Source organism: Cherax quadricarinatus, chromosome 96 (assembly GCF_038502225.1).
Source record: "Cherax quadricarinatus isolate ZL_2023a chromosome 96, ASM3850222v1, whole genome shotgun sequence".
NCBI lineage: Eukaryota > Metazoa > Arthropoda > Malacostraca > Decapoda > Parastacidae > Cherax > Cherax quadricarinatus.
The window spans coordinates 4,770,030-4,780,905 of NC_091387.1; the positions used below are offsets into that span (position 1 = coordinate 4,770,030).

General features: G+C 36.8%; 2 long non-coding RNA genes across 2 annotated transcripts; one reads left to right on the forward strand and one right to left on the reverse strand.

The window, feature by feature from the left end:
- The first annotated feature begins 183 nt into the window (after positions 1-183).
- On the forward strand, positions 184-10,684 carry LOC138855477 (uncharacterized). Its single transcript, XR_011394726.1, has 3 exons — positions 184-1,051; positions 2,047-2,223; positions 10,549-10,684. It is a non-coding gene; the product is annotated as an uncharacterized lncRNA (long non-coding RNA).
- LOC128701726 (uncharacterized) lies at positions 2,967-4,472 on the reverse strand. Its single transcript, XR_011394727.1, has 2 exons — positions 4,311-4,472; positions 2,967-4,269 (listed from the first exon to the last, which is right to left on the reverse strand). It is a non-coding gene; the product is annotated as an uncharacterized lncRNA (long non-coding RNA).
- Positions 10,685-10,876: the final 192 nt, after the last annotated feature.

Genomic DNA, 10,876 nt, shown 5'->3' on the forward strand with positions numbered 1-10,876 from the left:
ACTGTTGAAGACAGCTAGTATTTTCATGAAGTTATGCTGTGTGCACTAGGGATGGGGCGATACCAAGTTATGCTGTGTGCACTAGGGATGGGGCGATACCAAGTTATGCTGTGTGCACTAGGGATGGGGCAATACCAAAAATTGTTTCCAGTGATGATAGTTTTCGGATTTAGGGCAATACAGTGGACCCCCGGTTAACGATTTTAATCCGTGCAAGAGGGCTCATCGTTATGCGAAATAATCGTTATGCGAATGAATTTTCCCCATAAGAAATAATGGAAATAAAATTAATCCGTGCAAGACGCCCAAAAGTATGAAAAAATTTTTTTTTTACCACATGAAATGTTAATTTTAATACACACAAACTGAAAAAGGCATGCACAATTAAATGACACTTACTTTTATTGAAGATCTGGTGATGATTGATGGGATGGGAGGAGGGGAGAGCATTATCTTCTTACTGTTTAGAAGGGGAATCCCCTTCCATTAGGACTTGAGGTAGCAAGTCCTTTTCTGGGGTTACTTCCCTTCTTCTTTTAATGCCACTAGGACCAGCTTGAGAGTCACTGGACCTCTGTCGCACAACAAATCTGTCCATAGAGCTCTGTACCTCCCGTTCCTTCAAGACTTTCCTAAAATGGGCCATAACATTGTCATTGAAATAGTCACCAGCACGGCTTGCAACAGCTGTGTCAGGGTGATTTTCATCTATAAAGGTTTGCAGTTCAACCCACTGTGCACACATTTCCTTAATCTTTGAAGTAGGCACAATGGATTCCACAACTGGCATAGGCTTCTCAGGGTTAGCCCCAAACCCTTCAAAATCTTTCTTAATTTCCATACTAATTCTCACCCTTTTTACCACAGGGTTGGCACTAGAAGCTTTCTTGGGGCCCATGGTCACTTATTTTCCAGAAACAGCACCGAAAACACTGTAATAATACGAAATATTCCGAGTGTATGCTTGGATGTTACCGCGGAGGCTGGCTGGTAAACAATGGGACGGCCGGCACATGTGAGGGCACATTGGACGCGTCTCGGACGAAAATCGGTAAGCGGGTTTTTAATCGGTATGCGCGGCAAAAATTTTGCGATAAAAGTAATCGGTATGCGGAAAAATCGCTATGTGATGCCATCGTTATGCGGGGGTCCACTGTACTGATGTGCAATAACCTGCACATAGGAAACTGAAATTTATTATGATGATTCTGTCTGACTTTAACCATTAACTAATCACACAGAAGCATGAAGGGAAGGGAACTGGTATATATATGAGAGGAGGTAGTAGTATGTACAGGTTATTTGTGTATTGTTCCAGTCACAGTAGTGTATTGTGCCTTTTATTCCCTTTGGCATATCCTAATGTACACTTATCTACATTTCTGTAGATTTATGTAAAATATAAGTGACTGGATAAATTATACTTTGGTAAAAAGAGAAATGAAGATTAATTTCTTGACTAGGTATATGTACCTAGATAATAATCTGAATTTCAATACTCTCATCCAGTAAGCATCTAAAAGAATATAAAAATAATAGGTGTTCTTTTTAACCCTTAAACTGTCCAAATGTAGATCTACGTTCACGTGCGAAGCACTCCGACCTTGATTTTCCCCATTTGAAAGCATGTAAAAAAACGTAGATCTACGTTCGGAGCCTGCCGCACATCAACGTATATCTCTGTTTGGACAGTTTAAGGGTTAAAGATTTGTTATGTACCCCCTAAGCTGAACTATTAATGTTATGCAATATACTGGGGTATCCATATGCCATTTGTAGAATACAGGAGGTTCCTGCTTTACATTGTTTTTGAGTTATACCCATTCTTCATTAACTCAGACTTATTATTTTTTTCAACACATTTGCTGTATCCCATCAAGGCAGGCTCAAGTGGGTTACTAGCCCCTTGCTCCCAGCATTTTAGTTGCCTCTTATGACATACATGGCTTACGGATGAAAAATTCTGTTCTACTTCCCCATGGAAAATAATTATTATTATAAAGTAGTGGTACATACGTACCTTAATTGTATTTCCTCTTCCCTCAGATATCAAGCTGAGAAAAGAGTGCTGTTACTTTGTATCGCTTGGAGAAACTTCAGCCTGTCTCACTGTCCTTGTGAAGGAAGCTCAGCCATAGCTCCTGCGGCAGTCTTCACAATTATTTGTGGTGTCTCAACATATAGAATTGGTAGAGACAGTGACCCTCCCCAAAGTACCATCAGGTAAACCTACAGCATTTTAGTGCATTACATCAAAAATTTATTCTTCTTCTTTCAACAAACTGGCCGTATCCCACCAAGGCAGGGTGACCCAAAAAGAAAAATGAAATTATTTTCCTTTTAAATATAGTAATGTATACAGGACAAGGGGTTACTAGCTCGTTGATCCCGACATTTTAGTCGCCTCTTAAAACACATGGCTTATGGAGGAAGAATTCTTTTCCATTTTCCCCCATGGAGAATTATTATTATTATACTATTAAGACACCTTAGCTGTTAGAAAGTAGTCCTCTGCCAAAACTATGTATTCTAGTCTTCACAGAGATGCTCTTATACACATGAATCTTAGTTCCAGTTTTGTTTCTGTTGATACTTTTCTTAAAATATTGACAAGTGCTGTGACCCGACCATGGATTTGCTCATGCCTGTTAATAACTTAAGAGGTCAGCTTGAGACATCACTTTAGATTTTCATCACCAGTTTGTGTGTTGTGAACTGTACCAGCCACATTACTTTGGTTTAGTGCTTTTTTTTAACACTCCGTATTTTCTGGCATATAAGGTGCACCTTTTTCCCCACAAAGTCTTGGGAAATCAGTCTGCATCTTGTTACACTTTAGCATAGAGTATTAGGATCATTATCCCTTGAATATGATTACTGATTGACCATTATGATTGTTATGTCGTGCATCTTATATGCCGGAAAATATGTTAATAATGAAGATTAGGAAAGACGAAACTACGTAATTTCAAATTAGTTTATAAAATGCCAGTTCATAGCAGAGTCTACAATGGTGGTACATTATTTACAACAGTCACAAGGTTGTTTTTTGAGGAAAGAAAGACATGAGTAAATTTCAGAACAATATAAATCATTTTGTTTGAGAGAAGACAGTCATAAATGCAGATACATGTAGGTAGAGAGGCTGACACAGTGACAGCTCGGTTGTGAAGTGCTATAAGGCACGGCCATGATGTATGCTTTGCAATACTTGCCTCAAATGTAACCAATATATCAACACTGCAGCAGGCCTACTGGCCCATGTGAGGCAGGTCCAAGTCTCCTACCGGCTTAAGCCAATGCACCCAACCTAGCAAATGGCTTTCTTTTGTGCTTAACAATACTTTATTACTGCAAACTACATAAGTGAATACTTTAATATCAGTATTCTTTATCATAATTTTTCTCTTTTAAACTTGACACCTTACATTTACATTAAGAAATACATATTTGATAAAACTCTTGAAATATATAATTTCAGATCCATGCATTTTTAATATGCTGCAGCATAGCATGACTTGGTGTACAAGCCGACCCCTGACTCTTTTACCAATAAATCCTTATTCTTTCACGTATAACACTACCATAGTTTTCGAGGGTCAGAACAAGGTTTGAAAGTTATAGTTCTGTACTGGGTGTTAGTACTATATATTGTACACATTACCTACTCTTCTGTCAGTTCTTCAGATCTATTTGTTCTGGATTCTCCCACAGGTTTAATTTCACCTCCCTCATTTTTTCTCTTAATAGGAACATAGTCTGTTTTGATATGCCTGTAAATTCCTCTTTTCTCTCCCAAGATATAGTCTAATATCTTATTCATCCATTGGAAGCATTTTTGTTCCTCTCTGGGAAGTTTTTATACCAAGCTGTGTAAGACCTCTCTGGATGGTTGCTGTCTACCAACCTAATAGCAGTAATACCTCTGTGGATGGTTGCTGTCTACCAACCTAATAGCAGTAATACTTCTCTGGATGGTTGCTGTCTACCAACCTAATACCAGTAATACCTCTGTGGATGGTTGCTGTCTACCAACCTAATAGCAGTAATACTTCTCTGGATGGTTGCTGTCTACCAACCTAATACCAGTAATACCTCTGTGGATGGTTGCTGTCTACCAACCTAATAGCAGTAATACTTCTCTGGATGGTTGCTGTCTACCAACCTAATACCAGTAATACCTCTGTGGATGGTTGCTGTCTACCAACCTAATAGCAGTAATACTTCTCTGGATGGTTGCTGTCTACCAACCTAATACCAGTAATACCTCTCTGGATGGTTGCTGTCTACCAACCTAATAGCAGTAATACCTCTGGATGGTTGCTGTCTACCAACCTAATAGCAGTAATACCTCTTTGGATGGTTGCTGTCTACCAACCTAATACCAGTAATACCTCTCTGGATGGTTGCTGTCTACCAGCCTAATAGCAGTAATACCTCTCTGGATGGTTGCTGTCTACCAACCTAATAGCAGTAATACCTCTGGATGGTTGCTGTCTACCAACCTAATACCAGTAATACCTGTCTGGATGGTTGCTGTCTACCAACCTACATGCTGACTTTTAGAAAAATGTCCTACTGGCATAAGAAAATGTATATTTATACATTTTAATTGCTGAGATATAAAATTGACATGCAATGATTGGTGTGGCAGCAGGACGCACTACCAGCATTTAATATTTCAAGGTGACTGACAACATTGTTTGTCACAAATGCTATTTTTACAAAAAATACTAAATCATTGCAGCAGTAAACTCTAAGACTGAGACCATTCTAGCCCTGCATTCAAACAGATGACATTTTTTTAATATACAGTACCTAATTTACTCAGATATACATAAAAATATGAAACAAGGTAATCTTAATTCATCATGAGATAGAATATAAAGCCTGTTGCCATTTTAATATAAATTGCTAGGCACAAAGGAGAGGTTGTCAGCTTGACAAAATTCTTTACATTGCGTATATTCAGTACCACAAATACTCTAGTAAGCGTGTTTGATAGGAGTGAATGGAGACAAATGGTTTTTAATACTTGACGTGCTGTTGGAGTGTGAGCAAAGTAACATTTATGAAGGGATTCAGGGAAACCGGCAGGCCGGACTTGAGTCCTGGAGATGGGAAGTACAGTGCTTGCACTCTGAAGGAGGGGTGTTAATGTTGCAGTTTAAAGCACCCTTCTGGCAAAACAGTGATGGAGTGAATGATGGTGAAAGTTTTTCTTTTTCGGGCCACCCTGCCTTGGTGGGAATCAGCCAGTGTGATAATAAAAAAAAAATACTCTAGTCTGATTAGAAAGGTGAAAAGAAACTTCAGTGATTATCTTTCTTTCTTTCAACACACTGGCCGTATCCCACCGAGGCGGGGTGGCCCAAAAGGAAAAACGAAAGTTTCTCCTTTTACATTTAGTAATATATACAGGAGAAGAGGTTACTAGCCCCTTGCTTCCGGCATTTTAGTCGCCTCTTACAACACGCATGGCTTACAGAGGAAGAATTCTATTCCACTTTCCCATGGAGATAAGACGAAATAAACAAGAATAAAAATTCAGAGGATGTGTATATATATATGCTTGTACATGTATGTGTAGTGTAAGTAGAAGTAGCAAGACATACCTGAAATCTTGCATGTTTCAGTGATTGTATATTCATAATATGATACATCATTAAATTTCCGTAACTTCAGCACCAGCTTTATACGTCAGTGCTTCCGCACAAGTAGTGTATACCAGCATTAACTTAAATATACATTTATCTGATAAAATGCACAATAACCACAGTGAAAAATTAGTGATATTCCAAGAATGTTTTTTATTTTTCACATCACTATTCCTTGATAATGAGAGAAATCACATTTTTTTGACAGTAGTTATTTTGCATATTGTGATATTACCTGTTTACTGTGACCGTATTGTATATATATTGAAAATAGGAAGAGGAACCTGTAAGACCAGTATGGCACAACTGCAAGAGAATTTTCCACTAAAGTAAGGGTGACACAAATTAGGAAATACGTTCATCATCACTCAGTACCTGTTTCCTACTAAAGGAAGAGAATTCAAAGAAGTAATCACATTCACCATACCTTATTTATTACCTTTTTTGACAGAAATGCCCAGATAGGCCTGGTCACAGACCGCGCCGCGGGGGCGTTGACCCCCGGAACTCTCTCCAGGTAGATATCTTAACTTTGAATGACCCTCTGAACTGTAACATCCCCACACATCCTTCAGAGTGCAGGCACTGTACTTCCCATATTCACAACTAAAGTCTAGCTAACCAGTGGTCTTGAATCTCTTCATGTTATCTTGTCTGCATATTAACCAATAATTTAAAACCACAGTCATACTAGTCTAAGTACACTTTAGCCTTGTTAGAAATTAAGTCGGAGTTATATGAAAGATAGAGAAAATACAAACACAAATGATTATATCTAATAGTGGAGAAGAAATACATTGCCATACTATTACAAGAAATCTGGTGTACTTGCATTTTACAATGAAATGCAGAATAATTCCCCAAAGCTGAGCACCTTACCATGGTACAAGTGACTTACAAACTGGACTGGAGCTTTACAAGTCACTTGGCATGGGTTCTAACCTCATCTGTACCCTGGTTTGTTTGTAATCATGTTATTACGATTTCGTGACTCATCAATAACCTTTCTGTGCTCATTACTGGAACCCCCTTGAGTAGGCTGCCATGATAGAAGTGGCCTAAATAATAATATAAACCCAAATAGGGTCAGAAGGGACCTGAAACTTAGTTGAGTGTGTATAAACACTATTATTTTTCAATGTTTTAGTAACTTAAGAGGTGCATGAGCTCCCGTCTCCTAATATCATGTTTATTTTTCCCCTATAATGTACCTTGTTCATAATTACTATTGCATTTGCTTTGGTAAGGTGAAGTCTAGGATATTTCCTTAATTCATAGTATAACTTAACAAATCTTTGAGGATAATTGTCCTCAAAAGTTTGTTAGGTTATACCATGAATTAAGGAAAGATCCTAGACTTCACTTTATGAGAGCAGATGCGATAGTAATTACGGGCAAGGTAGATTATATGGGAAAATAACATATTATTAGAAAACAGGGGAAGTGACATGCCCCTTAATGCTCTCAGGAAATATCACTTATATTCATGGTTGAGTTCAGTATTAACAAGGTTGCAAGTGCTGTAAAGTATCAACAAGGTATGTCTGTACTGGGTTGCAAGAAACAAACAGGCCCAGCAGCTAGTAGTCACTCTGAGTAGGTAAATTTCAAATTGATTCATTTTATTTTTTTGTGTATTTAATAGAATGAATCTCCTCAAATTACATTTATATGGGAACAGAGTCCTAAAACCATAGGGATCATAGGTCCTGGGGGAGTGGGAGGCAATCAGGTTTGATTCCTTGAATCAAGAGCCTCTCACAGGCATTCATATAGTATAGCTCGACAGATGAGTCAAAAAACTTTAAATTGTCTAGTTTTATTCTATGTCAAACTGGTTTTTTTACACTGAATGTGACAATATTATTGCACTGGGTTACAGGACTAAAAGTTTGAAAAACATTTAGACCTCTTTATATATTTTTTGTCTTAATTTGCATATGCCCAGAGTTGGTTAGCTTATGGGCTTTAAAACCTGTTGACTACATAAGGGGGGTCATTAAGGCAGCACATAGCCTTTTCACTACTAGACAGGAATGCTTTAATCCCAAAAATAAACTTTCAGCATATATATTGTGGCATGCTCAAGCAAGTGAAGAACTCGAAATGTACAGTTCCCTCTTTTAGGTGGTCCACTTTTTCGTTGGCTTTCAATTAAGCCATTGTTTATTTTGTTCACTGCTTTTACCATAACAGTTGCTTAAGGGAAGGGCAACCAGCACTATATTTTAAGGTAAATATTGTATGTACTGTGTATTTATTTAAATTTTTGTTATCCCTAGCTGTATTGAGCACTTAATAGTGTAAATACATTATCAGGTGTTTGAGACATATGATAATGATATTTTTCTGCCATATGTTGATATGAACCTAAGAGCCATACAGACTGGGCTCTCCTGTACTTAGGAATATTTTCAGTCATGTCTTGTTTAAAGTTGCACTAATGGGAAATATCCTGCTTACTGTGTGTGCCTGTATTTCATAAATAGCAATTACAGGTAGTACTCCAATCTTTCTTCTTTCAACACACCGGCTGTATCCCACCAAGGTGGGATGCCCCAAAAGGAAAAAGGAAAGTTTCTCCTTTTACATTTAGTAGTATATACACGAGAAGGGGTTACTAGCCCCCGGCATTTTAGTTCTCTTACAACATGCATGGCTTACGGAGGAAGAATTCTGTTCCACTTCCCCATGGAGATAAGGGGAAATAAACAAGAACAAGAAATAGCAGAAAACCCAGAGGGGTGTGTATATATATATGTGTAGTGTGACCTAAGTGTAAGTAGCAAGATGTACCCATAATCTTGCATATTTATGAGACAAACAAAAGACACCAGCAATCCTACCATCATGTAAAACAATTACAAGCCTTCGTTTCACACTCACTTGGCAGGACGGTAGTACCTCCCTGGGTGGTTGCTGTCTACCAACCTACAAGTCCTCCAATCATATTTACTAAACTATAACATGTATGTATACACAATATTTTCATGAATCAGTATTGTTAGGCAAAGTAAATATAATACATTTCCCTACAATGTATTTGTGCATCAAAACATTTGCAAATGCTACAGTACAGTATTATTATATTTCCCTACCAAACATCCGTGAATTTTCAAAGTTCTTGATCCCCTAACCCTTGTAAATGTGGAGGGCCTAATGTACACTGGAAGTCCATGGTTCATTCCCATTTTTATTATACTCTCTCTTGGTCATTTCTTTGAATTTACAGTAAAATTTTTATCTTTCATATTTATACAAGAATCTATTTTCGTCCTGAACTGCTCACTCTTATCATATGTTGGAAAGTATATCATTGTTTGTGTAGAATGGATCCTGAGATGCCTGTGGTAGTGGTATAGCCATTTAAGTAGGTTGAATGGCAATACTACTAGGTTCAGCCTAGTTGAATGGCTATACTACTGCCTTTGGCATCAATTCTAAGTGAATATTTTAGAAAAAAAAATGGTTGCAGACTCCAAACTTCTACTATGTATCTGATGCCTCCAAACACTGCTAATTGTATTAACCAAATTATACGGGTCTTATTGTTTATTATAATTTAGTACATACGTATTTGCAAAAATGTGTTGAACCTGTGTCAGTCATGCAACCATTCTTTTTAAATTTCCTTTGTTAAAATCAAGTGATTTTAATAATGATGCTCAGCAGGCCTCATACAGCACTTGGAGAATATTTCTACTCCTTGGATCAAGAGCCCTTCAAAATCATTAAGGCACTCGCTCATTACTTCCTGCTGTATATAGAACTATAAGGTTAGATAAAGTATTTAATAATGTTCACTCTGTCAAAGTGGACTTAAAGCAGTATTGAAAACTTCAATATCCTAAGGCTATAGCTCAGTGATTTTTTAGTGTCTAAATTTTTATGTCTCAGAATTGATTGTTGGCATGGTATAGGTATTTGTTTGATCACTGACTTGTTACACATGTGAGAAATCCATGTATATAAGCTTTTATTAAAGGCTAGATAATTATTACAATAATAACTAAACACACTAGGGTCATAGAGTACTGCAGGGGTATTTATGCTTGATCAGAGACCAGTGAGATTCAAGAGTTAGTAAGGAAGTATGATATAATTTGTTGCTGTCAGTAAGGTTATTAGAGTGGTGATGACACTGGAGGTAAATTCTGAAAGTTAAAGTCCTAAAATATGGTAAAAATTACTTGTATTTAATAACTTTCACTCAAAATTTCAAATTTTTTCAGGGCTAAAAGTTTTCTTAAAAGGAAAAAATAGGCAGTTGAATGTGATAGATCCATTTGTTTGATCAGTGAATTCTTAGAAATGTGTAAAATCTCTGTACATGTATAAAACTTTTATTGTAGGTAAAGTCCTATAATATTAATGTTAAAATTATTTCTCAAATATTTGGGTTTGTGTTATTTCCAGTTCTACAACTGTTCTTATTTTTCCTAGGGTTTAGTGCTTAGTTTTGATTGTAATAATTATACGTATACTGTAGTCTCCTTAAGAGAGATTCCATGATGAGGGCTCTGGATCCAAGGAGTTGAACCTGTACTCCCTCTCTTTGGGTCAAATCTGATTAGTACTCATTCCCTATAAGCATAATTATAGCAAATGTTACTTCCCAGGTTTTATTAATATGATTTTCTATATTTTAGTAGAGTACAGGACTTAGTTATGATTGATATAATAATATGTACATCATTATCTTAACTAGGTGGTAAACCCATAAGGATTGTATAACACACAAATAACCGTGGGTTACTTGTGTATGGTTCCGATTTATTCTTTAAGGGTCTCATATTAACAGTATAGAACTACACCCATACAGGAGGGGTGCCTTGATATAAGACATTCAAAGTATCCACTTGATTTAGTTTAATTACCTTTCATTTTCCAGGTGATGAATGACAGCCCAAATGATATCAATACTACTGTTGGTCCATCAACTTGATAGCCTTATTAATGATATATGAAGTTAATTAATATTTCTTATATAAGCAGAAATGATTTAATAAAAGATATTCCAAGACAAAGTTTTCATACCTGATTATGTTAACTATTTGACCTTGGTCATAACAGGCATTTCAGTGTTAATCACTAAGGCCTGAAGCTTCTAAGTATATTGTACCCAAGATTATGTATCTTTCTACTCTATTCATTTAACATCCTTCAACTTTAGAGAGAAATGAATAATTCATAAAGCAGTGGATTCAATTCAAATTCTC